This window comes from Rhinoderma darwinii, unplaced genomic scaffold (assembly GCF_050947455.1).
Source record: "Rhinoderma darwinii isolate aRhiDar2 unplaced genomic scaffold, aRhiDar2.hap1 Scaffold_518, whole genome shotgun sequence".
In the NCBI taxonomy this organism is placed as follows: domain Eukaryota; kingdom Metazoa; phylum Chordata; class Amphibia; order Anura; family Rhinodermatidae; genus Rhinoderma; species Rhinoderma darwinii.
The window spans coordinates 1-23,340 of NW_027464066.1; the positions used below are offsets into that span (position 1 = coordinate 1).

Consider the following 23,340-nt stretch of genomic DNA (forward strand, 5'->3'; position numbering starts at 1 on the left):
TGGGATTAAAAGGGGAGATCCCATCCGAAAGACAAAAACAATGGCAAACACAAAAAGCACTTTTGGAATCTGATTTTAGTAAACACATAAGGAAAGGGTGCACCGGTCCTGGAAATACTGCAATACCAGGTCAATGCGTGGAGTGGACAGAGCAAGCTCTATTTCCATCTCCCTGTTCTAAAAATCCATTTAATATATGGTCCCCAGATAGGGGACGTATCAGATATTAAACTGATAAGAACAGATACTACACTTGATCTTAGCCAAAAGGCCGAGAAGCGATAACCCGAACGGGCCGCGCGTTGACCGAGCCTGCAAAAATACTGCTGTTCACCCCTTGCAGCGATTCAGCCTACTCCTAGGCAATTCCATGGGGCCCTGCAGGCTCACACACACTCACAGCTACTAAGCGGGAGGTGAATAAAGGCCGGAGAGGAAGCAAGACAGGATTTGCTTCTTTTGCTTGCACCACAATGCAGTGCTGAAAGAGGAGGAATCGACATAAAAACGCCTTCCTGGCAACGCCCAAATGCCCTCCTGCCGTGCAAACACTGGCAGCAGCAGCAGCAGCAGCAGCAGCAGTAAGTGCATGCCCACTGCCACCCCTTCTCCTTTCACACCTTGTATCAGCTTTAATCCAGAAGAGGCTGGACGCAGCTGCAGGCTTGAGGGAAGCCGACATGACCGTCCTGGTAGGGAAAGGGTTAATGTTAAGAGGTGAGGGAAAGGTGAAGAAGCTGAAGGAGGGACGGGGAGGAGCTAGGGGGGACGGGGGGGCCGTTACTGCGCTTCCCGCTGTTTCTCGGCATTGAGCCGGAAGCAGCGGGAGGAGTAGTACACAAGAAGCAAAGCTCCCCGTTGCCCGGCTTTTTAGTATGGCAGAGGCCCTGATTTTAGAGCGGCTGCGTGCCGCTGCTGTGCACCACGGTCCCGGATGGCTGGAGGAGACCGTGGCTGCATTAACGCGGATCCCGGACGCCGTTTCGCCACGTCGGGCACGGCGTTCGGGGTCTGTTGTAAGGGACAGGCTCCCCTCCCCCGGCCCCCCTACGAGCATGGCTATGGCGGCGGGGGGGGAGTCGGCAACAACCGCTCCTGCGCTGGGCAGGCAGAGAGCGGTAGCAGGGGTGACGGCGATGCAGGCTGTGTCGACCCGTCCCTCTCGGCGGTCCCGACCTCCAGAGCGCCTGAGTCCGGAGGTAGTCCCGCGGACACGGCGTCGCAGAGGGAGCCCGATCCCGGACGCTGCAGGCCAGGCAGCTGGGAGGACCGCCCCTTCCCAGGCCCTGCGTCCTGGCAGGAATCCCAGGCCGCGACGGGGTCCGGCGGTAAGCAGGGAGTCGCAGGCCGGGCTCCCTGTCACCCCTCCCCCATCAGATGGAAGATGTCAAGAGCAAGGTACGGCCGCCCCGCATGGTGATGTTCCGGCCAGGGGGCAGGCTTCGTCAGGATCGTCTAGACGGACGACTAGATCTGCAGCGACGTCGAGGCAACAGGTCCGGTCGGAAGTCTGGGTCCCGGCGGTCGGGCGGCAGGTTGCCGGCCCATCGGTCAGCGCGTCCTCATCCCCTTTCCGAAGAGGTCGTTGGGAGGGACAGTCGTCGGCGAGAGAAGAACTGGAGGAAGGTGAACTGGACGTCTATCGTCGAGGTCAGGATGGTCCGGCTGACGGGAACACAGCGCCTGTGCAGCCCGGTGAGTGTATAACTCCTTTATTGTCTTATCCAGCGATTTTTATGTCGGGTGTCGGCGGGGGGGCTGCTAGCATAGCATCGGGGGCCGGTAGTGGCGTGGGCGGACGCGACGGAGCGGGTTTGGCAGATTTAGTGGGTTGCTTACGGGAGCTGGTGGGGCGCCTGGATAGGGCCGCGGCGCCGGTAGTAACGGAAGTGTCCCCTGCGGTAGTTTGGGAAGGCTCCAGGGAAGTGGGATCGTTGCAGGCGCGTCCTGTGGTGGCGGTTAGAGAGGCGGTCGCGGTGTCGGTGCAGACTGAGGCACAGAAGGACGGCGATCGAGTGCGCATGGACGATCGTGCTCGGGGGGAGGTGTATGTTTGTTTTGAGGGTCCGTTGGGGGCGCATTTAAAGCAGGAGGTGCGTGATCGGATCTGGAAAGATGAATATGTTGAAATTTTTTCTCTCTTGCCGCTGGCTAAATTCAATTTGGATAAGGGCAAGCGGGATGAGAGTAAAAAGGACGAGGAGGAACGGCGGCGGTATAGGCTTATCCCGCAGACGTTCGTTAATTGGTCGCAGGCGTTCGCCATATTGGCTAGTGTGATAGGGGAAAAGGCGCCGGAAAATTGTTCGGCGTTATTTTGTTATTTTGATGCTATTGGGGAGGCTCATAGGGCGTATGGGGGTCAGGCGTGGCTGCGATATGATGAGCAATTCCGTCAGCGGAAGGCGGTTCGGCCGGCGATTCGGTGGGACCAGAAGGATATTGCTCTCTGGTTACGGGTTACGGTTCCGGTTAGGCAGCCCTTTCCCGGGAGCGGTGGCCAGGGAGGCCAGACTAGTCAGAGTGGACCAAGCGGCGGGGGAAAGGCGGGGTTTTGCTGGCAATTCAATGAAGGCCAGTGTAAGTTCGGGGCCACGTGCAAGTTCAAGCACGTGTGCTCCGAGTGTAATGGTGCATCACACGGGGCGGCAAAATGTCTGCGTAAAAAGAGGTCCGGGAACCAGCACGGGGCTGGTCAAGGGGGTGTCGCCGGTGAGGGTGGAAAGGATGGCCCCTTATCTAAATGAGTATCCGGATAGGGCGGCGGCTAAGTTGCTTTATGAAGGGTTTAGTGTTGGTTTTGTTATTCCTCCGCCTCCTTATGAGGTTCCGGTTACGCGGAGAAATTTAAAATCGGCTTACGTGCATGCGGAAGTCGTGTCGGAAAAGTTGTTAAAAGAAGTTTCGTTGGGGCGCATGTCGGGGCCATTTGTGGAGTCGCCGGTGAAAGATTTAGTTGTGTCCCCTTTGGGTATTGTCCCTAAACGCGAGCCCGGAAAGTTTCGTTTGATTCAACATTTATCGTATCCCAAAGGTTCGTCGGTAAACGACGGGATTGATCACGAGTTGTGTTCCGTAGTTTATACCTCATTCGATAAGGCGGTGGGGTTAGTGCGGGCTGCGGGTCCGGGGGCGCTGCTAGCAAAAACCGACATCGAGGCGGCGTTCAGGTTGTTGCCGGTGCATCCAGAAAGCCAACGGCTGTTGGGCTGTTTTTGGAATGGGGCCTTTTACGTGGATCGGTGCCTTCCGATGGGGTGTTCTCTTTCTTGTGCATACTTCGAGGCGTTTAGTAGCTTCGTGGAGTGGGTAACGAGGGGAGTATCCGGGGTCGATTCGTTGATCCATTACTTAGATGATTTTTTGTGCGTTGGCCCGGGGGGTTCGCCGGTTTGCGGTAACTTGCTTCATGCCCTGCAGAAGGTGGCGAGGGATTTTGGGATCCCTTTGGCGCCGGAAAAAACGGAGGGCCCGGTAGCGACGATTTGTTTCTTGGGAATCGAAATTGACTCGGTGGCAATGGAGTGTCGGCTCCCGGCGGATAAGCTGGGTGCTTTGAGGCTGGAGGTGCGACGGGCTTGTAGAAGGAAGAAAATGTCGTTGAGGGAGCTTCAGTCGCTGCTGGGGAAGTTGAATTTCGCCTGCCGGATTATGCCGATGGGGAGGGTGTTTGGTAGAAGGTTGGCGGCGGCAACGGCGGGAGTGCGGGCGCCGCATCATTTTGTGAGGCTCAAGGAGGAGCACCGAGCTGATCTTCAGGTTTGGGATGACTTCTTGGGCCAGTACAATGGTCGCTCGCTATGGATGGCCCCAGCGCAGGATACGAGTGATCTGAATATTTTCACGGATGCGGCTGGGGCGGGTGGCTTTGGAGCTTACGGGGGAGGTCCGTGGTGCGCAGGTCAATGGCCGGCTAGCTGGGTGTCCAGTGGATTGACGCGGAATCTGGCCCTGCTCGAGCTGTTTCCCATCGTGGTGGCGGCTACCATTTGGGGGGACAGGCTCAGGGATAAGAAGGTCCGTTTTTACTGCGACAACATGGGTGTGGTGCTTGCCATTAATAACATCACGGCGTCCTCTCCTCCGGTAGTTCAATTGTTGCGACATTTAGTGTTGGTGTGTTTGTCGCTGAACGCGTGGGTGGTGGCGGTGCATGTCCCGGGTGTACGGAATTGTGTTGCTGATGCTCTTTCTCGCTCGCAGTGGGACCGGTTTCGGCAATTGGCTCCGGGAGCGGAACGTATTGGTTTGGCGTGTCCGGATCATCTATGGGATCTGGTATCGGTCCCGTAGAGCAGCTGTTACAAAGGTCTTTGGCGGGCACGACGTGGAGGGCTTATGCTGCTTGTTGGAGGCAGTGGGAGGAGTGGGTAAGAGAGTTGGGTGATGTCAATACGGATAGAGACAGGTTGGTGGCACTTTTGTATTGGTTAGGGGATGCCTGGGAGGCGGGGTTTTCAGTAGCGAAGGTGAACCGGTTTATATCCGCGGTGGCGTTTGGGCTTAAGTTGCGGGGCTTGCGGGATGTATCGAAGGAATTTCTGGTATCGCAGGCTTTGAAGGGGTTGCGCAGAGGTAGGGTGGAGGCGGATAGTAGAAGGCCGGTGTCGTTTGCTTTGCTGGGCTTGTTGGGTGGTTCATTGGCATCGGTATGTCGTTCTTCAGATGAAATGGATTTGTTTCGGTTGGCTTTCTCGTTGGCGTTCTTCGGAGCATTTAGAATAGGTGAGTTGGTGTCGCCAAGTACTAAACAGGCAGGGGGGCTGAGATCTGGGGAGGTGAGCCTTTTTGCAGATCGGTTGGAGGTATGGTTGCGTAGATCAAAAACTGACCAATTAGGGAAGGGAAAACTGATAGTTTTGTTCGCTCTCCCGGGGTCGGTCATGTGCCCAGTAGAGTGCATGCGTGGTTTTACAAAAAACAGGGGGTCTCCAGATTTGCCTTTGTTATGTCATGTGGACGGGTCGTTCTTGTCCAGGTTTCAGTTTGGAGCTGTTTTTAAAAAATGTTTGACGGCGGTTGGGGTTGCGGCAGGCTCATATTCATCTCATTCCTTCCGGATTGGCGCAGCAACGGAAGCAGGGCGCTGGGGGTTGGATGATGAGGGGGTGAGGCGTATTGGTCGTTGGGAGTCTAAAAGGTTTAAGTCCTATGTCCGCCCCCATATGTTGTAATTTTGTTGTTTATGCTTGCAAATGTATATGGTGGTGCCTAACTGTGTTTTCCGTTTCAGATTCGCCTCCTTGTCTGGTGTGGTTGATGGGTCATTCGTACGTGCACTGGGGGGCTTTGAGGGCGGACGTCCGCCCGGATGGTCGCCAGTTGCGCATTCCGCGACAGGATGCGGTTGTGCATTGGCTGGGGTTTAGAGGTATGTCGTGGAACAGGGTGTTGGCGGAATTCCAGACATATGTGCGGCTTGATAGGGTTCCGGAGGTTTTAGTGTTGCACGTGGGTGGGAATGACTTAGGAGTCCGCCCTTTTCGTGAGTTGGTGCGGGATATCAAACATGATTTGTTGTGTTTGTGGGTATCTTATCCCAAGTTGGTGGTAGTGTGGTCGGACATAGTCCCAAGGAAGCATTGGCGGTTAGCTAGATCGGTGGAGAGAGTCAATAAGGCTCGGATAAAAGTTAACCGGGCGGTGTCCCGTTTTGTGGCAAAGAACGGGGGCATTTGCGTGAGGCATAGGGATTTGGAGTCAGGATTGGGGAATTTCTGGAGGAGTGACGGGGTTCATCTGACCGAGGTTGGCATTGATATTTGGAGCTTGGCTATAGCAGAAGGCATAGAAAGGGCGGTGGTGGTGTGGAGGAACTCACAGGCTTAAGGTGGTCAAGGCCTGTTTCGCGGTGGCGGGGGGAGTCCTTGAGGCCAGTCAGTACAAAATGGTGGGGGGGTCGCATCGGGGGTATGCGTCCCCCAAAAAAGGTACATGGTTGAAGACTTCATCGGGTGTTATCCCTTTGAAGTGGTCTTCTGGTAGAAGGTATGTCACTTGAAGGCTTCATCGGGTGTTATCCCTTTGAAGTGGACTTCTAGTGGGCGGTATATCACTTGAGGGCTTCAACGGGTGTTATCCCCTTGAAGTGGACTTCTAGTGGGTGGAGCCATCTGCAGAGGTGAACGGTGCTTCCGAGCTGGTTTACGGCTGGAGGTAATTAGTGGTTTGCAGATGGCTAATTCGGTGTGTTCTTGAAAGGAACATCTGAAGGGGCTTCAAGGACTTCCTCTGCTCGGGTTAATGTTAACGTTTAATGGTTATTTATGATTCTGACCCATGTTGGGTCATGTGAATTATTAGGAGGAATTCTCCGGTGGATTCCTAACTAGTTATCCGAATGTTTCGGATTTAAATTGTTTTTATAAAACTGTGAAATTAATAAACGGCTGCTGTGGCCATTTCACATCCAACCTCGGTGTCATGTGTCGTTACTAAATGGGGGTGGGGGATAGTATGGTTTAAGGTTAACACACGACTCTACCTAGGCAGGTCAAGAAGAGGCTGGACGCAGCTGCAGGCTTGAGGGAAGCCGACATGACCGTCCTGGTAGGGAAAGGGTTAATGTTAAGAGGTGAGGGAAAGGTGAAGAAGCTGAAGGAGGGACGGGGAGGAGCTAGGGGGGACGGGGGGGCCGTTACTGCGCTTCCCGCTGTTTCTCGGCATTGAGCCGGAAGCAGCGGGAGGAGTAGTACACAAGAAGCAAAGCTCCCACCCTCCCACCCTTGTTTTGTTACTCCTTAGGTCTTCTGTACGTCCGTATATGAGCGTTGTGTTTTATTTTGTGTGTTTATTTAACATGTTTTTCTTTTTTCCGGAGTAGGTTCTGTTGTCATGGCAGCTGGCGGGGGGAGTCCTTGAGGCCAGTCAGTACAAAATGGTGGGGGGGTCGCATCGGGGGTATGCGTCCCCCAAAAAAGGTACATGGTTGAAGACTTCATCGGGTGTTATCCCTTTGAAGTGGTCTTCTGGTAGAAGGTATGTCACTTGAAGGCTTCATCGGGTGTTATCCCTTTGAAGTGGACTTCTAGTGGGCGGTATATCACTTGAGGGCTTCAACGGGTGTTATCCCCTTGAAGTGGACTTCTAGTGGGTGGAGCCATCTGCAGAGGTGAACGGTGCTTCCGAGCTGGTTTACGGCTGGAGGTAATTAGTGGTTTGCAGATGGCTAATTCGGTGTGTTCTTGAAAGGAACATCTGAAGGGGCTTCAAGGACTTCCTCTGCTCGGGTTAATGTTAACGTTTAATGGTTATTTATGATTCTGACCCATGTTGGGTCATGTGAATTATTAGGAGGAATTCTCCGGTGGATTCCTAACTAGTTATCCGAATGTTTCGGATTTAAATTGTTTTTATAAAACTGTGAAATTAATAAACGGCTGCTGTGGCCATTTCACATCCAACCTCGGTGTCATGTGTCGTTACTAAATGGGGGTGGGGGATAGTATGGTTTAAGGTTAACACACGACTCTACCTAGGCAGGTCAAGTCCAGTGCTGCCTGCTGAGCAGCACTGACCAACACTGCCTGGGCCCAGGCTTTTATCTCTGAGGCCCCATTATGATGTCAGAAAGCTGGCTCTGGCTCCTGAGGTCTCCACTATGACACGTGCAAAGTTCCGTCTGAACTTTATATAAGACGGTGCGGCTCAGTCAGTCACTCAGTGTTGCCTGAGAGGGCAACACTGCAACAGCCGGTCCCCAGGCTGTCTTTTTTTTGCACAGCTAGTTGCCTCCAGGAGGCCACAAGAGGGAGACAAGGGACTGCAAAATGGAAAATAGGCATCCACCAACTTTACAGACAACTTGTTCTCCTTGCTCCTACAACCTCCATCCTTGCACAGTTTGTAATTCTTCCAGGTAACATAGTAACAAATCCAAATTGCTGCTCTCTTTGTAGGCAAGCAAGGGTTTGTTGCAACTGCAATTCTTACTTCTTCTTGAAATGTAGGGACCACAGTACATTCCATCACATCCATCTAGTGTACACAGGTAGGTCCATTGTGACGGGCGGGCGGGCGGGCTGGCTGCTTTAATGGCTGTTTGCTGTTCCCCTACTCCACTCCACTATTTGACTATGGTGCTGCATCAATCAGTGGCTGGCTCAGGTGCAGCTCTTTAACCTACCTAGGAGGGAGGGCGGAGAGAAGACAAGGAAGGTGAATGAGCTGTTCCAATGTGAAATGCCGGAAACACAGAAACACAGACGACACAAAACAAGAGGTGGCAATGTATTAATTAATTGCATTTAATAAATTAGCTCATTATCACACATGACTGTACAAATGCATTGTCCAACAGGTGTTGAAATAATGGGATTAAAAGGGGAGATCCCATCCGAAAGACAAAAACAATGGCAAACACAAAAAGCACTTTTGGAATCTGATTTTAGTAAACACATAAGGAAAGGGTGCACCGGTCCTGGAAATACTGCAATACCAGGTCAATGCGTGGAGTGGACAGAGCAAGCTCTATTTCCATCTCCCTGTTCTAAAAATCCATTTAATATATGGTCCCCAGATAGGGGACGTATCAGATATTAAACTGATAAGAACAGATACTACACTTGATCTTAGCCAAAAGGCCGAGAAGCGATAACCCGAACGGGCCGCGCGTTGATCGAGCCTGCCCAATACTGCTGTTCACCCCTTGCAGCGATTCAGCCTACTCCTAGGCAATTCCATGGGGCCCTGCAGGCTCACACACACTCACAGCTACTAAGCGGGAGGTGAATAAAGGCCGGAGAGGAAGCAAGACAGGATTTGCTTCTTTTGCTTGCACCACAATGCAGTGCTGAAAGAGGAGGAATCGACATAAAAACGCCTTCCTGGCAACGCCCAAATGCCCTCCTGCCGTGCAAACACTGGCAGCAGCAGCAGCAGCAGCAGCAGCAGCAGCAGCAGCAGCAGTAAGTGCATGCCCACTGCCACCCCTTCTCCTTTCACACCTTGTATCAGCTTTAATCCAGTCCAGTGCTGCCTGCTGAGCAGCACTGACCAACACTGCCTGGGCCCAGGCTTTTATCTCTGAGGCCCCATTATGATGTCAGAAAGCTGGCTCTGGCTCCTGAGGTCTCCACTATGACACGTGCAAAGTTCCGTCTGAACTTTATATAAGACGGTGCGGCTCAGTCAGTCACTCAGTGTTGCCTGAGAGGGCAACACTGCAACAGCCGGCCCCCAGGCTGTCTTTTTTTTGCACAGCTAGTTGCCTCCAGGAGGCCACAAGAGGGAGACAAGGGACTGCAAAATGGAAAATAGGCATCCACCAACTTTACAGACAACTTGTTCTCCTTGCTCCTACAACCTCCATCCTTGCACAGTTTGTTATTCTTCCAGGTAACATAGTAACAAATCCAAATTGCTGCTCTCTTTGTAGGCAAGCAAGGGTTTGTTGCAACTGCAATTCTTACTTCTTCTTGAAATGTAGGGACCACAGTACATTCCATCACATCCATCTAGTGTACACAGGTAGGTCCATTGTGACGGGCGGGCGGGCGGGCTGGCTGCTTTAATGGCTGTTTGCTGTTCCCCTACTCCACTCCACTATTTGACTATGGTGCTGCATCAATCAGTGGCTGGCTCAGGTGCAGCTCTTTAACCTACCTAGGAGGGAGGGCGGAGAGAAGACAAGGAAGGTGAATGAGCTGTTCCAATGTGAAATGCCGGAAACACAGAAACACAGACAACACAAAACAAGAGGTGGCAATGTATTAATTAATTGCATTTAATAAATTAGCTCATTATCACACATGACTGTACAAATGCATTGTCCAACAGGTGTTGAAATAATGGGATTAAAAGGGAAGATCCCATCCGAAAGACAAAAACAATGGCAAACACAAAAAGCACTTTTGGAATCTGATTTTAGTAAACACATAAGGAAAGGGTGCACCGGTCCTGGAAATACTGCAATACCAGGTCAATGCGTGGAGTGGACAGAGCAAGCTCTATTTCCATCTCCCTGTTCTAAAAATCCATTTAATATATGGTCCCCAGATAGGGGACGTATCAGATATTAAACTGATAAGAACAGATTTTTTTTTTTTTTTTTTTTTTTTTTTTTTTTTTTTTTTCATTCAGATCACGTCTTAAAAATCATAAAATTCAAAATAAAAAAGACTTAGATCATCACAATGAAAACTGAAAACGTATAATTAACTTTTGTTTTCCTCTTTCCTTTTTTCCTTTTAAGAAATCAAAAAAACATTCCTTTTTTAACAGCAATAGTTCCTAACATATCCACTAAATGTTCCTGCAAATCATTACCATCCCATTCACAGTTTACAATGCACGCTAACCACGTTGGCACACCATACCGTTCAAGAAACCCTGGTAAATTTTCTCTTACACAGAGCCGCACCCTTCTCCGCATTTTTTCAAAATTAATTTTACTACGTAACTGCTCTACTTCTTCCAGTAACCTGTCTCTTTCTGCTCTTTCCTCTTCTGAAATGACACTTTTTTTCTTTCTCTCTGCTTTTTTCCTTTTTTTCTCATCACTTTGCCCACTTCCTTCCAATTTCTGAAGCTTTCCTTCTTCCAAACTAACTTCCGCTTCCTTTCTTTTGACTATCTTCTTATTTTCCTCTTGTACCTCACGTTTGCTTTTCTTTGGGCATGATTTGAATATGTGCCCCTCCTCTCCACACATATTACATACTTTCCCTTTCTGACATTCATTATACTTATGCCCCTCTTGCAGACATTTTGTACACATTACTTTCTCACACGTTTCTCTCTCATGACCATAATCTTTACAATTCAAACAAAACATATCCATTCCCAAAAAAAATAAATTTCCACATGCACTTCCAATCTTAAACCGCGCTGGAGGAAACAATAGGTTTCTAGATTCACCAATTCTCACAAATTTACAAAGAAATTTCCATTTCCCAGTCCAAAATCCAAAGGGGTTAAACACTTTCCCCTTTCCCACCACCTCCTCACAAAACTTAGTGAGAAATGACTTAATGTCCTCTTCCTCCACGTAAGGCGAAAACATCTTTACGACCACCAACTTCTTGTTTGGCACAAAATGTGGTGTTACCTTCACACCCACAAGTCTTGGGTCCCTTTTACCTTCCTTCAAGCGTTCCAAAAAATCTGAATAAATTTCTTCTGTAGCGAAGGTAACGTCAAAGCACCCTCTCCTCGGATAGTCCATCACCGCCAAAATGCACGATCTCTCCAGCTGAAAGAAATCCAACAAAAGGACCTTCGTGATGTACTCCAAATCCTTCCTTTGCCTCTCAGATTCCTCCACGAAAAACCGGACCGCATTCCTGGTTCGCATATGTTCGGGAATTTCCTCCATCCTGCTCCAAAAGAATTCCAGCAATCTCCAAAGAAATACCTTCAGTACCGGAGTACCAGGCAGGTGATCGCTCCCCGTTGCCCTGGACTAATCCTCCTCCCCAATAGCAGCAGAGGGGTGAAGTCTCTCCTAAGAGAAACGATCCCCCCAGGCCAAGGAAAAGGGTACCAGGGCACCTCCTGACCAAGAAACAAGGCAATACCCTAAAGTACTACACTTGATCTTAGCCAAAAGGCCGAGAAGCGATAACCCGAACGGGCCGCGCGTTGACCGAGCCTGCCCAATACTACTGTTCACCCCTTGCAGCGATTCAGCCTACTCCTAGGCAATTCCATGGGGCCCTGCAGGCTCACACACACTCACAGCTACTAAGCGGGAGGTGAATAAAGGCCGGAGAGGAAGCAAGACAGGATTTGCTTCTTTTGCTTGCACCACAATGCAGTGCTGAAAGAGGAGGAATCGACATAAAAACGCCTTCCTGGCAACGCCCAAATGCCCTCCTGCCTTGCAAACACTGGCAGCAGCAGCAGCAGCAGCAGTAAGTGCATGCCCACTGCCACCCCTTCTCCTTTCACACCTTGTATCAGCTTTAATCCAGTCCAGTGCTGCCTTCTGAGCAGCACTGACCAACACTGCCTGGGCCCAGGCTTTTATCTCTGAGGCCCCATTATGATGTCAGAAAGCTGGCTCTGGCTCCTGAGGTCTCCACTATGACACGTGCAAAGTTCCGTCTGAACTTTATATAAGACGGTGCGGCTCAGTCAGTCACTCAGTGTTGCCTGAGAGGGCAACACTGCAACAGCCGGCCCCCAGGCTGTCTTTTTTTTGCACAGCTAGTTGCCTCCAGGAGGCCACAAGAGGGAGACAAGGGACTGCAAAATGGAAAATAGGCATCCACCAACTTTACAGACAACTTGTTCTCCTTGCTCCTACAACCTCCATCCTTGCACAGTTTGTTATTCTTCCAGGTAACATAGTAACAAATCCAAATTGCTGCTCTCTTTGTAGGCAAGCAAGGGTTTGTTGCAACTGCAATTCTTACTTCTTCTTGAAATGTAGGGACCACAGTACATTCCATCACATCCATCTAGTGTACACAGGTAGGTCCATTGTGACGGGCGGGCGGGCGGGCTGGCTGCTTTAATGGCTGTTTGCTGTTCCCCTACTCCACTCCACTATTTGACTATGGTGCTGCATCAATCAGTGGCTGGCTCAGGTGCAGCTCTTTAACCTACCTAGGAGGGAGGGCGGAGAGAAGACAAGGAAGGTGAATGAGCTGTTCCAATGTGAAATGCCGGAAACACAGAAACACAGACGACACAAAACAAGAGGTGGCAATGTATTAATTAATTGCATTTAATAAATTAGCTCATTATCACACATGACTGTACAAATGCATTGTCCAACAGGTGTTGAAATAATGGGATTAAAAGGGGAGATCCCATCCGAAAGACAAAAACAATGGCAAACACAAAAAGCACTTTTGGAATCTGATTTTAGTAAACACATAAGGAAAGGGTGCACCGGTCCTGGAAATACTGCAATACCAGGTCAATGCGTGGAGTGGACAGAGCAAGCTCTATTTCCATCTCCCTGTTCTAAAAATCTATTTAATATATGGTCCCCAGATAGGGGACGTATCAGATATTAAACTGATAAGAACAGATACTACACTTGATCTTAGCCAAAAGGCCGAGAAGCGATAACCCGAACGTGCCGCGCGTTTTGCTTCTTTTGCTTGCACCACAATGCAGTGCTGAAAGAGGAGGAATCGACATAAAAACGCCTTCCTGGCAACGCCCAAATGCCCTCCTGCCGTGCAAACACTGGCAGCAGCAGCAGCAGCAGTAAGTGCATGCCCACTGCCACCCCTTCTCCTTTCACACCTTGTATCAGCTTTAATCCAGTCCAGTGCTGCCTGCTGAGCAGCACTGACCAACACTGCCTGGGCCCAGGCTTTTATCTCTGAGGCCCCATTATGATGTCAGAAAGCTGGCTCTGGCTCCTGAGGTCTCCACTATGACACGTGCAAAGTTCCGTCTGAACTTTATATAAGACGGTGCGGCTCAGTCAGTCACTCAGTGTTGCCTGAGAGGGCAACACTGCAACAGCCGGCCCCCAGGCTGTCTTTTTTTTGCACAGCTAGTTGCCTCCAGGAGGCCACAAGAGGGAGACAAGGGATTGCAAAATGGAAAATAGGCATCCACCAACTTTACAGACAACTTGTTCTCCTTGCTCCTACAACCTCCATCCTTGCACAGTTTGTTATTCTTCCAGGTAACATAGTAACAAATCCAAATTGCTGCTCTCTTTGTAGGCAAGCAAGGGTTTGTTGCAACTGCAATTATTACTTCTTCTTGAAATGTAGGGACCACAGTACATTCCATCACATCCATCTAGTGTACACAGGTAGGTCCATTGTGACGGGCGGGCGGGCGGGCGGGCTGGCTGCTTTAATGGCTGTTTGCTGTTCCCCTACTCCACTCCACTATTTGACTATGGTGCTGCATCAATCAGTGGCTGGCTCAGGTGCAGCTCTTTAACCTACCTAGGAGGGAGGGCGGAGAGAAGACAAGGAAGGTGAATGAGCTGTTCCAATGTGAAATGCCGGAAACACAGAAACACAGACGACACAAAACAAGAGGTGGCAATGTATTAATTAATTGCATTTAATAAATTAGCTCATTATCACACATGACTGTACAAATGCATTGTCCAACAGGTGTTGAAATAATGGGATTAAAAGGGGAGATCCCATCCGAAAGACAAAAACAATGGCAAACACAAAAAGCACTTTTGGAATCTGATTTTAGTAAACACATAAGGAAAGGGTGCACCGGTCCTGGAAATACTGCAATACCAGGTCAATGCGTGGAGTGGACAGAGCAAGCTCTATTTCCATCTCCCTGTTCTAAAAATCCATTTAATATATGGTCCCCAGATAGGGGACGTATCAGATATTAAACTGATAAGAACAGATACTACACTTGATCTTAGCCAAAAGGCCGAGAAGCGATAACCCGAACGGGCCGCGCGTTGACCGAGCCTGCCCAATACTGCTGTTCACCCCTTGCAGCGATTCAGCCTACTCCTAGGCAATTCCATGGGGCCCTGCAGGCTCACACACACTCACAGCTACTAAGCGGGAGGTGAATAAAGGCCGGAGAGGAAGCAAGACAGGATTTGCTTCTTTTGCTTGCACCACAATGCAGTGCTGAAAGAGGAGGAATCGACATAAAAACGCCTTCCTGGCAACGCCCAAATGCCCTCCTGCCGTGCAAACACTGGCAGCAGCAGCAGCAGCAGTAAGTGCATGCCCACTGCCACCCCTTCTCCTTTCACACCTTGTATCAGCTTTAATCCAGTCCAGTGCTGCCTGCTGAGCAGCACTGACCAACACTGCCTGGGCCAAGGCTTTTATCTCTGAGGCCCCATTATGATGTCAGAAAGCTGGCTCTGGCTCCTGAGGTCTCCACTATGACACGTGCAAAGTTCCGTCTGAACTTTATATAAGACGGTGCGGCTCAGTCAGTCACTCAGTGTTGCCTGAGAGGGCAACACTGCAACAGCCGGCCCCCAGGCTGTCTTTTTTTTGCACAGCTAGTTGCCTCCAGGAGGCCACAAGAGGGAGACAAGGGACTGCAAAATGGAAAATAGGCATCCACCAACTTTACAGACAACTTGTTCTCCTTGCTCCTACAACCTCCATCCTTGCACAGTTTGTTATTCTTCCAGGTAACATAGTAACAAATCCAAATTGCTGCTCTCTTTGTAGGCAAGCAAGGGTTTGTTGCAACTGCAATTCTTACTTCTTGAAATGTAGGGACCACAGTACATTCCATCACATCCATCTAGTGTACACAGGTAGGTCCATTGTGACGGGCGGGCGGGTGGGCGGGCTGGCTGCTTTAATGGCTGTTTGCTGTTCCCCTACTCCACTCCACTATTTGACTATGGTGCTGCATCAATCAGTGGCTGGCTCAGGTGCAGCTCTTTAACCTACCTAGGAGGGAGGGCGGAGAGAAGACAAGGAAGGTGAATGAGCTGTTCCAATGTGAAATGCCGGAAACACAGAAACACAGACGACACAAAACAAGAGGTGGCAATGTATTAATTAATTGCATTTAATAAATTAGCTCATTATCACACATGACTGTACAAATGCATTGTCCAACAGGTGTTGAAATAATGGGATTAAAAGGGGAGATCCCATCCGAAAGACAAAAACAATGGCAAACACAAAAAGCACTTTTGGAATCTGATTTTAGTAAACACATAAGGAAAGGGTGCACCGGTCCTGGAAATACTGCAATACCAGGTCAATGCGTGGAGTGGACAGAGCAAGCTCTATTTCCATCTCCCTGTTCTAAAAATCCATTTAATATATGGTCCCCAGATAGGGGACGTATCAGATATTAAACTGATAAGAACAGATACTACACTTGATCTTAGCCAAAAGGCCGAGAAGCGATAACCCGAACGTGCCGCGCGTTTTGCTTCTTTTGCTTGCACCACAATGCAGTGCTGAAAGAGGAGGAATCGACATAAAAACGCCTTCCTGGCAACGCCCAAATGCCCTCCTGCCGTGCAAACACTGGCAGCAGCAGCAGCAGCAGCAGCAGTAAGTGCATGCCCACTGCCACCCCTTCTCCTTTCACACCTTGTATCAGCTTTAATCCAGTCCAGTGCTGCCTGCTGAGCAGCACTGACCAACACTGCCTGGGCCCAGGCTTTTATCTCTGAGGCCCCATTATGATGTCAGAAAGCTGGCTCTGGCTCCTGAGGTCTCCACTATGACACGTGCAAAGTTCCGTCTGAACTTTATATAAGACGGTGCGGCTCAGTCAGTCACTCAGTGTTGCCTGAGAGGGCAACACTGCAACAGCCGGCCCCCAGGCTGTCTTTTTTTTGCTCAGCTAGTTGCCTCCAGGAGGCCACAAGAGGGAGACAAGGGACTGCAAAATGGAAAATAGGCATCCACCAACTTTACAGACAACTTGTTCTCCTTGCTCCTACAACCTCCATCCTTGCACAGTTTGTTATTCTTCCAGGTAACATAGTAACAAATCCAAATTGCTGCTCTCTTTGTAGGCAAGCAAGGGTTTGTTGCAACTGCAATTCTTACTTCTTCTTGAAATGTAGGGACCACAGTACATTCCATCACATCCATCTAGTGTACACAGGTAGGTCCATTGTGACGGGCGGGCGGGCGGGCGGGCGGGCTGGCTGGCTGCTTTAATGGCTGTTTGCTGTTCCCCTACTCCACTCCACTATTTGACTATGGTGCTGCATCAATCAGTGGCTGGCTCAGGTGCAGCTCTTTAACCTACCTAGGAGGGAGGGCGGAGAGAAGACAAGGAAGGTGAATGAGCTGTTCCAATGTGAAATGCCGGAAACACAGAAACACAGACGACACAAAACAAGAGGTGGCAATGTATTAATTAATTGCATTTAATAAATTAGCTCATTATGACACATGACTGTACAAATGCATTGTCCAACAGGTGTTGAAATAATGGGATTAAAAGGGGAGATCCCATCCGAAAGACAAAAACAATGGCAAACACAAAAAGCACTTTTGGAATCTGATTTTAGTAAACACATAAGGAAAGGGTGCACCGGTCCTGGAAATACTGCAATACCAGGTCAATGCGTGGAGTGGACAGAGCAAGCTCTATTTCCATCTCCCTGTTCTAAAAATCCATTTAATATATGGTCCCCAGATAGGGGACGTATCAGATATTAAACTGATAAGAACAGATACTACACTTGATCTTAGCCAAAAGGCCGAGAAGCGATAACCCGAACGTGCCGCGCGTTTTGCTTCTTTTGCTTGCACCACAATGCAGTGCTGAAAGAGGAGGAATCGACATAAAAACGACTTCCTGGCAACGCCCAAATGCCCTCCTGCCGTGCAAACACTGGCAGCAGCAGCAGCAGCAGCAGTAAGTGCATGCCCACTGCCACCCCTTCTCCTTTCACACCTTGTATCAGCTTTAATCCAGTCCAGTGCTGCCTGCTGAGCAGCACTGACCAACACTGCCTGGGCCCAGGCTTTTATCTCTGAGGCCCCATTATGATGTCAGAAAGCTGGCTCTGGCTCCTGAGGTCTCCACTATGACACGTGCAAAGTTCCGTCTGAACTTTATATAAGACGGTGCGGCTCAGTCAGTCACTCAGTGTTGCCTGAGAGGGCAACACTGCAACAGCCGGCCCCCAGGCTGTCTTTTTTTTGCACAGCTAGTTGCCTCCAGGAGGCCACAAGAGGGAGACAAGGGACTGCAAAATGGAAAATAGGCATCCACCAACTTTACAGACAACTTGTTCTCCTTGCTCCTACAACCTCCATCCTTGCACAGTTTGTTATTCTTCCAGGTAACATAGTAACAAATCCAAATTGCTGCTCTCTTTGTAGGCAAGCAAGGGTTTGTTGCAACTGCAATTCTTACTTCTTCTTGAAATGTAGGGACCACAGTACATTCCATCACATCCATCTAGTGTACACAGGTAGGTCCATTGTGACGGGCGGGCGGGCTGGCTGCTTTAATGGCTGTTTGCTGTTCCCCTACTCCACTCCACTATTTGACTATGGTGCTGCATCAATCAGTGGCTGGCTCAGGTGCAGCTCTTTAACCTACCTAAGAGGGAGGGGCGGAGAGAAGACAAGGAAGGTGAATGAGCTGTTCCAATGTGAAATGCCGGAAACACAGAAACACAGACGACACAAAACAAGAGGTGGCAATGTATTAATTAATTGCATTTAATAAATTAGCTCATTATCACACATGACTGTACAAATGCATTGTCCAACAGGTGTTGAAATAATGGGATTAAAAGGGGAGATCCCATCCGAAAGACAAAAACAATGGCAAACACAAAAAGCACTTTTGGAATCTGATTTTAGTAAACACATAAGGAAAGGGTGCACCGGTCCTGGAAATACTGCAATACCAGGTCAATGCGTGGAGTGGACAGAGCAAGCTCTATTTCCATCTCCCTGTTCTAAAAATCCATTTAATATATGGTCCCCAGATAGGGGACGTATCAGATATTAAACTGATAAGAACAGATACTACACTTGATCTTAGCCAAAAGGCCGAGAAGCGATAACCCGAACGTGCCGCGCGTTTTGCTTCTTTTGCTTGCACCACAATGCAGTGCTGAAAGAGGAGGAATCGACATAAAAACGCCTTCCTGGCAACGCCCAAATGCCCTCCTGCCGTGCACACACTGGCAGCAGCAGCAGTAAGTGCATGCCCACTGCCACCCCTTCTCCTTTCACACCTTGTATCAGCTTTAATCCAGTCCAGTGCTGCCTGCTGAGCAGCACTGACCAACACTGCCTGGGCCCAGGCTTTTATCTCTGAGGCCCCATTATGATGTCAGAAAGCTGGCTCTGGCTCCTGAGGTCTCCACTATGACACGTGCAAAGTTCCGTCTGAACTTTATATAAGACGGTGCGGCTCAGTCAGTCACTCAGTGTTGCCTGAGAGGGCAACACTGCAACAGCCGGCCCCCAGGCTGTCTTTTTTTTGCACAGCTAGTTGCCTCCAGGAGGCCACAAGAGGGAGACAAGGGACTGCAAAATGGAAAATAGGCATCCACCAACTTTACAGACAACTTGTTCTCCTTGCTCCTACAACCTCCATCCTTGCACAGTTTGTTATTCTTCCAGGTAACATAGTAACAAATCCAAATTGCTGCTCTCTTTGTAGGCAAGCAAGGGTTTGTTGCAACTGCAATTCTTACTTCTTCTTGAAATGTAGGGACCACAGTACATTCCATCACATCCATCTAGTGTACACAGGTAGGTCCATTGTGACGGGCGGGCGGGCGGGCGGGCTGGCTGCTTTAATGGCTGTTTGCTGTTCCCCTACTCCACTCCACTATTTGACTATGGTGCTGCATCAATCAGTGGCTGGCTCAGGTGCAGCTCTTTAACCTACCTAGGAGGGAGGGCGGAGAGAAGACAAGGAAGGTGAATGAGCTGTTCCAATGTGAAATGCCGGAAACACAGAAACACAGACGACACAAAACAAGAGGTGGCAATGTCTTAATTAATTGCATTTAATAAATTAGCTCATTATCACACATGACTGTACAAATGCATTGTCCAACAGGTGTTGAAATAATGGGATTAAAAGGGGAGATCCCATCCGAAAGACAAAAACAATGGCAAACACAAAAAGCACTTTTGGAATCTGATTTTAGTAAACACATAAGGAAAGGGTGCACCGGTCCTGGAAATACTGCAATACCAGGTCAATGCGTGGAGTGGACAGAGCAAGCTCTATTTCCATCTCCCTGTTCTAAAAATCCATTTAATATATGGTCCCCAGATATTAAACTGATAAGAACAGATACTACACTTGATCTTAGCCAAAAGGCCGAGAAGCGATAACCCGAACGTGCCGCGCGTTTTGCTTCTTTTGCTTGCACCACAATGCAGTGCTGAAAGAGGAGGAATCGACATAAAAACGCCTTCCTGGCAACGCCCAAATGCCCTCCTGCCGTGCAAACACTGGCAGCAGCAGCAGCAGCAGCAGCAGCAGCAGCAGCAGTAAGTGCATGCCCACTGCCACCCCTTCTCCTTTCACACCTTGTATCAGCTTTAATCCAGTCCAGTGCTGCCTGCTGAGCAGCACTGACCAACACTGCCTGGGCCCAGGCTTTTATCTCTGAGGCCCCATTATGATGTCAGAAAGCTGGCTCTGGCTCCTGAGGTCTCCACTATGACACGTGCAAAGTTCCGTCTGAACTTTATATAAGACGGTGCGGCTCAGTCAGTCACTCAGTGTTGCCTGAGAGGGCAACACTGCAACAGCCGGCCCCCAGGCTGTCTTTTTTTTGCACAGCTAGTTGCCTCCAGGAGGCCACAAGAGGGAGACAAGGGACCTCAAAATGGAAAATAGGCATCCACCAACTTTACAGACAACTTGTTCTCCTTGCTCCTACAACCTCCATCCTTGCACAGTTTGTTATTCTTCCAGGTAACATAGTAACAAATCCAAATTGCTGCTCTCTTTGTAGGCAAGCAAGGGTTTGTTGCAACTGCAATTCTTACTTCTTCTTGAAATGTAGGGACCACAGTACATTCCATCACATCCATCGAGTGTACACAGGTAGGTCCATTGTGACGGGAGGGCGGGCTGGCTGGCTGCTTTAATGGCTGTTTGCTGTTCCCCTACTCCACTCCACTATTTGACTATGGTGCTGCATCAATCAGTGGCTGGCTCAGGTGCAGCTCTTTAACCTACCTAGGAGGGAGGGCGGAGAGAAGACAAGGAAGGTGAATGAGCTGTTCCAATGTGAAATGCCGGAAACACAGAAACACAGACGACACAAAACAAGAGGTGGCAATGTATTAATTAATTGCATTTAATAAATTAGCTCATTATCACACATGACTGTACAAATGCATTGTCCAACAGGTGTTGAAATAATGGGATTAAAAGGGGAGATCCCATCCGAAAGACAAAAACAATGGCAAACACAAAAAGCACTTTTGGAATCTGATTTTAGTAAACACATAAGGAAAGGGTGCACCGGTCCTGGAAATACTGCAATACCAGGTCAATGCGTGGAGTGGACAGAGCAAGCTCTATTTCCGTCTCCCTGTTCTAAAAATCCATTTAATATATAGTCCCCAGATAGGGGACGTATCAGATATTAAACTGATAAGAACAGATACTACACTTGATCTTAGCCAAAAGGCCGAGAAGCGATAACCCGAACGTGCCGCGCGTTTTGCTTCTTTTGCTTGCACCACAATGCAGTGCTGAAAGAGGAGGAATCGACATAAAAACGCCTTCCTGGCAACGCCCAAATGCCCTCCTGCCGTGCAAACACTGGCAGCAGCAGCAGCAGCAGCAGCAGCAGCAGTAAGTGCATGCCCACTGCCACCCCTTCTCCTTTCACACCTTGTATCAGCTTTAATCCAGTCCAGTGCTGCCTGCTGAGCAGCACTGACCAACACTGCCTGGGCCCAGGCTTTTATCTCTGAGGCCCCATTATGATGTCAGAAAGCTGGCTCTGGCTCCTGAGGTCTCCACTATGACACGTGCAAAGTTCCGTCTGAACTTTATATAAGACGGTACGGCTCAGTCAGTCACTCAGTGTTGCCTGAGAGGGCAACACTGCAACAGCCGGCCCCCAGGCTGTCTTTTTTTTGCACAGCTAGTTGCCTCCAGGAGGCCACAAGAGGGAGACAAGGAACTGCAAAATGGAAAATAGGCATCCACCAACTTTACAGACAACTTGTTCTCCTTGCTCCTACAACCTCCATCCTTGCACAGTTTGTTATTCTTCCAGGTAACATAGTAACAAATCCAAATTGCTGCTCTCTTTGTAGGCAAGCAAGGGTTTGTTGCAACTGCAATTCTTACTTCTTCTTGAAATGTAGGGACCACAGTACATTCCATCACATCCATCTAGTGTACACAGGTAGGTCCATTGTGACGGGCGGGCGGGCGGGCTGGCTGCTTTAATGGCTGTTTGCTGTTCCCCTACTCCACTCCACTATTTGACTATGGTGCTGCATCAATCAGTGGCTGGCTCAGGTGCAGCTCTTTAACCTACCTAGGAGGGAGGGCGGAGAGAAGACAAGGAAGGTGAATGAGCTGTTCCAATGTGAAATGCCGGAAACACAGAAACACAGACGACACAAAACAAGAGGTGGCAATGTATTAATTAATTGCATTTAATAAATTAGCTCATTATCACACATGACTGTACAAATGCATTGTCCAACAGGTGTTGAAATAATGGGATTAAAAGGGGAGATCCCATCCGAAAGACAAAAACAATGGCAAACACAAAAAGCACTTTTGGAATCTGATTTTAGTAAACACATAAGGAAAGGGTGCACCGGTCCTGGAAATACTGCAATACCAGGTCAATGCGTGGAGTGGACAGAGCAAGCTCTATTTCCATCTCCCTGTTCTAAAAATCCATTTAATATATGGTCCCCAGATAGGGGACGTATCAGATATTAAACTGATAAGAACAGATACTACACTTGATCTTAGCCAAAAGGCCGAGAAGCGATAACCCGAACGTGCCGCGCGTTTTGCTTCTTTTGCTTGCACCACAATGCAGTGCTGAAAGAGGAGGAATCGACATAAAAACGCCTTCCTGGCAACGCCCAAATGCCCTCCTGCCGTGCAAACACTGGCAGCAGCAGCAGTAAGTGCATGCCCACTGCCACCCCTTCTCCTTTCACACCTTGTATCAGCTTTAATCCAGTCCAGTGCTGCCTGCTGAGCAGCACTGACCAACACTGCCTGGGCCCAGGCTTTTATCTCTGAGGCCCCATTATGATGTCAGAAAGCTGGCTCTGGCTCCTGAGGTCTCCACTATGACACGTGCAAAGTTCCGTCTGAACTTTATATAAGACGGTGCGGCTCAGTCAGTCACTCAGTGTTGCCTGAGAGGGCAACACTGCAACAGCCGGCCCCCAGGCTGTCTTTTTTTTGCACAGCTAGTTGCCTCCAGGAGGCCACAAGAGGGAGACAAGGAACTGCAAAATGGAAAATAGGCATCCACCAACTTTACAGACAACTTGTTCTCCTTGCTCCTACAACCTCCATCCTTGCACAGTTTGTTATTCTTCCAGGTAACATAGTAACAAATCCAAATTGCTGCTCTCTTTGTAGGCAAGCAAGGGTTTGTTGCAACTGCAATTCTTACTTCTTCTTGAAATGTAGGGACCACAGTACATTCCATCCACATCCATCTAGTGTACACAGGTAGGTCCATTGTGACGGGCGGGCGGGCGGGCTGGCTGCTTTAATGGCTGTTTGCTGTTCCCCTACTCCACTCCACTATTTGACTATGGTGCTGCATCAATCAGTGGCTGGCTCAGGTGCAGCTCTTTAACCTACCTAGGAGGGAGGGCGGAGAGAAGACAAGGAAGGTGAATGAGCTGTTCCAATGTGAAATGCCGGAAACACAGAAACACAGACGACACAAAACAAGAGGTGGCAATGTATTAATTAATTGCATTTAATAAATTAGCTCATTATCAC

General features: G+C 49.3%; 9 non-coding genes and 3 pseudogenes across 9 annotated transcripts; all 12 read right to left on the reverse strand.

The window, feature by feature from the left end:
- Positions 1-92: 92 nt before the first annotated feature.
- LOC142721708 (U2 spliceosomal RNA) lies at positions 93-283 on the reverse strand. The gene has a single exon (XR_012874118.1). It is a non-coding gene; the product is annotated as a U2 spliceosomal RNA (small nuclear RNA).
- An 8,120-nt stretch (positions 284-8,403) lies between these two features.
- Positions 8,404-8,594, reverse strand: LOC142721710 (U2 spliceosomal RNA). The gene has a single exon (XR_012874119.1). It is a non-coding gene; the product is annotated as a U2 spliceosomal RNA (small nuclear RNA).
- A 1,287-nt stretch (positions 8,595-9,881) lies between these two features.
- Positions 9,882-10,099, reverse strand: LOC142721801 (U2 spliceosomal RNA; annotated as a pseudogene).
- Positions 10,100-11,450: 1,351 nt separating this feature from the next.
- Positions 11,451-11,561, reverse strand: LOC142721804 (U2 spliceosomal RNA; annotated as a pseudogene).
- A 1,266-nt stretch (positions 11,562-12,827) lies between these two features.
- On the reverse strand, positions 12,828-13,018 carry LOC142721707 (U2 spliceosomal RNA). The gene has a single exon (XR_012874117.1). It is a non-coding gene; the product is annotated as a U2 spliceosomal RNA (small nuclear RNA).
- A 1,122-nt stretch (positions 13,019-14,140) lies between these two features.
- On the reverse strand, positions 14,141-14,331 carry LOC142721711 (U2 spliceosomal RNA). Its single transcript, XR_012874120.1, has one exon. It is a non-coding gene; the product is annotated as a U2 spliceosomal RNA (small nuclear RNA).
- Positions 14,332-15,595: 1,264 nt separating this feature from the next.
- On the reverse strand, positions 15,596-15,786 carry LOC142721712 (U2 spliceosomal RNA). The gene has a single exon (XR_012874121.1). It is a non-coding gene; the product is annotated as a U2 spliceosomal RNA (small nuclear RNA).
- Positions 15,787-16,922: 1,136 nt separating this feature from the next.
- LOC142721713 (U2 spliceosomal RNA) lies at positions 16,923-17,113 on the reverse strand. The gene has a single exon (XR_012874122.1). It is a non-coding gene; the product is annotated as a U2 spliceosomal RNA (small nuclear RNA).
- A 1,118-nt stretch (positions 17,114-18,231) lies between these two features.
- On the reverse strand, positions 18,232-18,422 carry LOC142721714 (U2 spliceosomal RNA). Its single transcript, XR_012874123.1, has one exon. It is a non-coding gene; the product is annotated as a U2 spliceosomal RNA (small nuclear RNA).
- Positions 18,423-19,538: 1,116 nt separating this feature from the next.
- LOC142721784 (U2 spliceosomal RNA) lies at positions 19,539-19,713 on the reverse strand (annotated as a pseudogene).
- A 1,136-nt stretch (positions 19,714-20,849) lies between these two features.
- Positions 20,850-21,040, reverse strand: LOC142721766 (U2 spliceosomal RNA). Its single transcript, XR_012874170.1, has one exon. It is a non-coding gene; the product is annotated as a U2 spliceosomal RNA (small nuclear RNA).
- Positions 21,041-22,170: 1,130 nt separating this feature from the next.
- Positions 22,171-22,361, reverse strand: LOC142721715 (U2 spliceosomal RNA). Its single transcript, XR_012874125.1, has one exon. It is a non-coding gene; the product is annotated as a U2 spliceosomal RNA (small nuclear RNA).
- Between the last annotated feature and the right edge of the window lie 979 nt (positions 22,362-23,340).